Source organism: Gossypium arboreum, chromosome 10, assembly GCF_025698485.1.
Source record: "Gossypium arboreum isolate Shixiya-1 chromosome 10, ASM2569848v2, whole genome shotgun sequence".
NCBI classification, from domain to species: Eukaryota; Viridiplantae; Streptophyta; class Magnoliopsida; order Malvales; family Malvaceae; genus Gossypium; species Gossypium arboreum.
The window spans coordinates 116,080,051-116,085,675 of NC_069079.1; the positions used below are offsets into that span (position 1 = coordinate 116,080,051).

The 5,625-nt window shown below is 31.6% G+C and overlaps 1 non-coding gene across 1 annotated transcript; it reads right to left on the reverse strand.

The window, feature by feature from the left end:
* Nucleotides 1–2,218: 2,218 nt before the first annotated feature.
* Nucleotides 2,219–2,292, reverse strand: TRNAN-GUU (transfer RNA asparagine (anticodon GUU)). The gene has a single exon. It is a non-coding gene; the product is annotated as a tRNA-Asn (tRNA).
* Nucleotides 2,293–5,625: the final 3,333 nt, after the last annotated feature.

Genomic DNA, 5,625 nt, shown 5'->3' on the forward strand with positions numbered 1-5,625 from the left:
GGTCAACTTAAGAGCTTTCGTAAGCTCGATTGAGTCTCGGTTTTGCTTGAAAATCATATTGCTCATGGAATTATGAAATGGATTGGTGTTTAAGTGAATTAATTGTTATGAACTATGTGTGATTTTTTCTAGTAACTGTAGTAGCATTACATAGCACGGGTCTGGTAGCCAGACCGGGCGAGGATGTAACGAAAAGCAAACTTTTCAGTCTTTGGGTCATACTCAAGTGAACCTATATGTTCATACCTTGTCATAGAAGAAAGTAAAAATAAATCAATGCTAATCCTCTACAATGATGTAAAAATTTGATAGATATTGAATTCACCAAAAATAAAAAGTCCTACGCCAAAAACAAATTTAAAATTCGTATTAGGAAAGTAGGGTTGATACCACAAAAATCAATCTAACTAATTACGTGATTGCTTACAACCAAAACATTTTGTAGACAGTTTCGTGCCCACAACTTTGTTGAATATGCGAAAAATAAAAGAGGGGGTTTAAAATATAATGTAATTGAATAATAAAAATCGAAATATATTAAACATAAAAAAAATAAGTTTAATAATAAGTATCCTTACCTCAAATAGATGACTTGTTTGCTCAGTTGAGAGCTGATGCAATGTTTTTCAAGATTAATTTGAGGTTTGGATATTACCAATTAAATGTGAGGGGTGTGATGTTCTAAAGAAAGTGCTTTTAGAACCCGATATGAGCATTATAAATTTCTGGTGACGCTATTTAAATTGACGAATGTACTTGTCACATTAATGAAGTTAGCATAAGGACTTGGTTTATTGAAAATAAAAGTTTAATAATATAACTTGATGGAATTAATGATTTATGGCCTATATAAAAACTAATGTTAAATCCAACTGCCCAAACTAAAAATTATATAAAACCTAAAACATAATACCTTGAATATTATGTCATTGATGACAATGGTGGATTAAGGAAAAACTTAAGTATATGCAAGGTTTTGAATATGATTGTAATTTATTTTGCGTGTATGGTTTTAACCATGGATAATAGAGACACCAAACAATGCTGTTGAAGAACTGATATGTACAAAAAAAAATTATCATTCAATAAAATTTAATAACAAACTAAAAACAAAAAAAAGGTTAAATCATTATACGATTCCTCAATGTTTCTTGAAACCAAATTAGTAATATCTTTAAGTCAAGTTCTATGCCTCTAAAGAACATCCTAAACTAATATTATAGAGGCTTGTGAAATCGACTCTAATGCTATTTTTTAAAGAAAAAACACAAAATATACAACAAAATTTATTTTTTAAATCAATTCAAATTTTCAATTCATTTATTTTTTTTCAAAACCCAAATTGCAAAAACAAATTATATTCTCTTTTTTCTTCTCTTTTAAGGAAAAACCATGTTAAGAAACAGAATAGGTAAAAAAACAAAGAACCAGTAATTTTGCTTAATATTTTTTTCATATTTTTTAAAGTTTGGATATTGGATATTTCTATACAAATAATGCAAAGAGAAAATTTGGAGGGTTTAGAAACAACTTTCCCTCATTTTCTCTCACTTTATATATTTTTGAATTTTTTTTTACTTTTATTTGTGAAAATTGACAATTGATTCATAGGCTATAATTTATAGTGTTTTTCAAGTATAAGAGGATTCATTTGATTGCTTTCCAGTGAGTTTCTGTAGAATAATAAATAAATTGAGAAAATTTTAATTGCTACCGTAAGGCAATGGGAGAGAGCACACATTTACTATCTTACATGTTTGTTTTAGTTAACAAAACGTTAATTCTAAAAAAAAAAATTTACACATAATCAGGTGCCAATTAACTATTTTTTCATGACAACAATTCAATTACATATATATGTATATATATATAAAATATAAAACTTCAAAGTGAGAAGATTTGACGGTAAAGAATTATAAAGAGAAGAGAAATATAGGTTATCTTTTAAATCAAAAATAACTTTTAAAATAAATTTGTAATTTTTAAAATATAAAATATTAAAATAAGAACAAATGATTCACAGTAGCATGGGTGGTAATTGTTAATGTTACTAATTTTGGAAAAATAATAAATTTGTTAAATTTCGTAAATTCCGATGTATGTATATTTTATTGGTAAAATATTGTTAATGTTTTGTTTTCCTCTAGTATTGGGTTGGGTCAGTTTTGATATTGGGTCGAGTTGGGTTTCAAATTAAACCATAAAAATATGTGAAAAACGCTAGAAGGAGGGCTTGAACCTCCGACCTTGTGGTTAACAGCCACACGCTCTAACCAACTGAGCTATTCCAGCAGCTTGCAATGTTTTTCATAGCGTAAACTATTAATTCGCTCTTCTTTTTCTATAATTCCTGCACCCATTTTAATTCAACAACGCCGGTAAGTTTAAATTATTTAATAACAATAGTAATTGTATTAATTAGTACATGTTTGCTAGCAATGTTTTTTGAATTTTTATATTATATTACTGAATTATTTTATATATTAATTTTATCTTAATATTTAATTTACAATTATCATTTTAGATTAATTGTCATTTAGCTAGTGTTACGCTTATATGCCAATTAAAAATAAATTGAGCTTTATAAACATTCTAATACTTTCAATTAGAATTTAAAATAAGCTAGGAAAACAAAATCATTTTTGGTATTATTTATTAGGTTCACTTGTTAACGTTAACAAGGCACTAGAATGTGATGAAAAATTAATTTAATCGAACATGAGGTTGTTTTGTGATATTTATATTTTATTTTTATTCACTTTTACTATTTTAATTTTTAATTATCATGGAACTAAAATTCAAGTTTTGATGTTTAATGATGTTGTGCTAAAATTCAAGAACCAATTTTGATTGAAGATGGCGACAAGGATGATAGATTGAAGAAGAAGATCAAGAAAGAGGATGATGACGAGGAGGATAGATTGAAGAAAACCGGTAGAGCTATTTAGAGAACTTTCGAGAGATTGTTATTCTACCAAAAATAGAGAGAATTTATTCTCAAATTTTAAATATATTTTTTAGAATAACAAATTTATTTTACCTTTAAATTAAATTTTTATTATGAATTTAAAATATATTTTAAATATAAAATGTTAAAATTAGTTTTTAAGTGGATTTGAAAAATTAAAACTAATGCTTTTACATTAAATTTAAATTTAATATTTAATTTAATAACTATTAATACATTAAAATTAGGGTCTGATTACAAGAAATTCAAAAAATCTAATGAAGTTTTTTTAGAAGTACATATAAAGTTGTTTAAAAGAAAACTTACAACAGAGACAAAATTTTTAAAATAAAGTTCACTTGTCTCAACTTCGAACACTAGAGGAATTACATAATTACAACATAATATACTCCAAGGTGAAACCTCTCATAGTACTCCCTTTTATGTGCATGACATCGTACCAACATTAAATCTTTGAAATAACTCAAGCTGGTGTAGTCTCTCCTCGCTCCTTAATACGAGAGTCTTGCAACCATAGGTCAAACTCTTGTAAGTTCAGATGAACTTAGTGAGTCTCTACATTACCCGAAAATAGAGCCCATCCTACATGGGTTTAAATAGAAAGAACTAAATACAAATAACTCCTTACTTGTGCGAGTAATTTCTCTTAAACCCTTCGTAGCGGACTCTGATTTATTCCCAATCCTATCTCCTTGCGGATAGATCATTAAGTGAATTATCCCTGGGCAATCCCATCAATCCATGATTAGTCTTGACAGATTCCTTGGATGTCACACCATTTCTACAGACTCTGACCTTCCTTTACTTGTATTCTTCTTTCCATTTATTCCTAGTGTGGAAATATTTTTTTCCACTATGCCCGTATAAGGTAGTCATGCGATCTACCCTTCTAATGACCCTTGGGTATTTCCTCTTGGCGGTTATTCCAAACCTGTTCAATCCATGGCGGACTCATTCTCTTAACCTAGTCTCGAAGGACTTGCTGTCATCCCATCTTTTGGGGCAACTATTGAGATTCCCCACCACTTTAGCGGATTAAGTCCCATTCGGAACGAACAATTGTTGGATTACTTCCTTATAATCTGCTTTATACAAGATACCATGCTCATAAGTGAGACATGTTCGTCTATTAGGAACTGCTTAGGCCTACCGTACCTAATAGACTGTCATCCACGTAACTGTTTGAGCTTAGGATTCTCTTATAAGATGGTTCCCTACAGATTTAGCCTTTTGGTGAGTACTTCGAAATACAATCCCCTTTAAAGAGGAATAGGCTTGACAGACACATTTTTCACTTAGTTTATCCTTCCAAGTACCTCTTAGAGGCACCCCATGTTTACTATCTCGGCGGACTACCACGTGTTTACTATTCTGGCAGACTATATTGGTTGCCATAGTCCAACTATGGTCTTAGACCTTAATCCTCTTAGAGGTATTGCATCGAAGGACTTTATCGTCGTTGCAGTGTCACTCCATAGAGCCTGTTGACCGTCATCACGGTGATACCCTATGGAACCTAAATACCATCAATATCATCTCATACTATTTTCACCTTGATACTCAAACACCAAAGTGTCCCATTCGTAAGGCCCGGAGCTTTGCATATCACAGTTTGCTCCCAACAATCTCGGATGGCAGAATCTTAACGAAATTTCATTTTCCTTTTTCCCTATTTCTCCACCCATTCCTCCATTCGTCATCCTAACATTGATGCTTGAACACCACAATGTCCCCTTTATAAGGCCTAGAGCTTCGCACATCATGGGTGTACTCAGTAACATCGTATGGCGGTATCTAACAGAATCACCCCTTATACAATCTTGGATGGCAGAATTTTAACGAAATTCCATTTTCCTTTTTCCCTATTTCTCCACCCATTCCTCCATTCATTATCCTAACACCACAATGTCCCTTTCATAAAGCCTAGAGCTTCACACATCACGGGTGCACTCAGTAATATCGTATGGCGGTTTCTAACAGAATCTCTATTTATTCCCAATCCTAACTTCGTCTAACCCGACGATGATTCCCTTACATGTTCCATTATTATAAACATGCAATACATGCATTTCACGGGTGAACTACCATGGAATCATATTTAATTCATGCATACTTGGCATTTCAAGACTAGGTACAGAAACTCACTTAATGCTTTTTCATCTTATCAGCTTAGCTTTTCCAACCGCCAAAGCTTCCATTCTCTAGGCAGCTAAGCATGTCAACCAAATAATGGGTTAAACTCAACATGTTTAACTCAAGCCTCAGTTTTCTAGAAACTTGCAGAACCCTAGCTTGTTGGATACTCTACTTTCCCTACTTAAAACTCAAAACTCATGCTCACTGCTCCATGCAAAGCTTCCCATAATTATCTCTTCTTCGGAGTAACCAAGGAAAAAGATGAAGAGAGAAAAATGAAATAGAAGGGAAAATAATTCTCCCTAGGAAGTCATTTTCCCAGTTGTTTATAGCTCTTTTCACTCAGCTATCAACCCCTTAAGAACTATTCGTTGATAATCATTTTGTCTCTCACTAAGAAAACTATTGGTTCTATTCTAACCGAACCAAACTTGGACATCAACCCTGTACAATTTTAGTTACTAACTTTTCCTGATTTTCCAATAGAGGCCGCCAACTTATGTTTTCTTTCAGTTTAACCC